This window comes from Sinocyclocheilus anshuiensis, unplaced genomic scaffold (genome assembly GCF_001515605.1).
Source record: "Sinocyclocheilus anshuiensis isolate Anshui unplaced genomic scaffold, SAMN03320099.WGS_v1.1 scaffold1040, whole genome shotgun sequence".
NCBI lineage: Eukaryota > Metazoa > Chordata > Actinopteri > Cypriniformes > Cyprinidae > Sinocyclocheilus > Sinocyclocheilus anshuiensis.
In genome coordinates this window covers 325,263-326,720 of record NW_015551050.1, presented here as the reverse complement: position 1 = coordinate 326,720, position 1,458 = coordinate 325,263, and positions in this window count along the sequence as shown.

Genomic DNA, 1,458 nt, shown 5'->3' with positions numbered 1-1,458 from the left:
TGCTAGCTGTTCCACCATTGGAACATGCTGTAGGTTGAGCTCCCTCTCGTTGAGAGCTGGATGTTGCTCCCTCAGCTACAGATTTACCACTCCAGCCTCCAGCATTATAGCCGTAGATTGACTTGATGACTTCTCAGAACATAGCGTTTTGGGATGTCCATCTATGCTTTGCCCACTTTTCTAAAATCCACATAAGTGGTAAGTGTGCACGTTATGCTTTGCCCACTTTTCTACATAGCTCATAGCTGGTAAGTGTGCACGTTATGCTTTGCCCACTTTTCTAAAATCCTGTACGGTAAGCGCAACAGCTAACAGCTTCGTGCTCTTTATGAGTGGTTTAAAACCCCGGTTCCGCCTTGGGCTTTAACAGGGTGTTGCTACTAGGGGTCTGTTGAGACAGTTCCTTCAGCACATACAAAGAGAAACGTGCGGTAGCCCCTGTGTGACAGGCCAAGGCTAGTATGATTCTAGGCTCTTGGTCGTATTCCCTTATCTATTAATCTATTCCTGATTCCAAGCCTTGAGCTCTATTCCCCGGGCCCAGGAGTCTGGCCCTAACAGGTAAGTATTTTGGGGTATGTAGCCTAGGCCTTTGACCGTAGGGAATAACGTGACTAACAGCTGTCTAACGTCCCAGGGTCAACTACCATAGCAATATGGTAGAGTTGGTACTTAGTGCTCGCCATGGTTCTGGCATGCACTCCCCTCAGCATGGTGGCGTGGGTATACCGTTCCCCATAGCGACCCCTAGAGGACGCAGTGTCTCGTTCCCTACTCAGGGAACCATGGTTACATAAGTAACCTGAGACGTTCCCTTTCATGGAAACTTCGAGACACGGGTCACGACGAGGCGTCCCCCATAGCGACCCCTAGAGGACGCAGTGTCTCGTTCCCTACTCAGCGAACCATGGTTACATAAGTAACCTGAGACGTTTCCCGGCATGTTGCAAGCTTAATTTAACATCACAGCTGACAAATGTATGGAATACTCGGAGTCAGATACGCAAATGATTATATTTTGACGTCACTAAAGGGAAATAACCTGATTTATTAATGAAGTCATGTAAACGCAGCTTACTTGCGTTGTCAGGTTACTAATGTGCATGTTGTAAGGTCTCTGTCTTGTGAAACAGACCCCCATAAGCTGTGGATTCACCACGTGAATTATGGAACAGAAATATTACAGAAGGGTCTAAATGTCTCCCCCCTCCAAATCATCATGAGGTCTAAACTAATCACCCCAGCACATGACTCCAATATTCTGGGTCGACTTCCTGTCAGTCTCATCTACTCAGAGGAGTGATGAAAAACTGATCCAATCATGAGATAACACAGAGATCTTTTAAATTCAAGACTATAACCTATAGATACCTCGTGATGTCTTGTGACCACCAATGAATGGAACTATTATATCCAACAGGAAAAGGATGAGTAAATTAACTGATGCCCTCAGGCCTG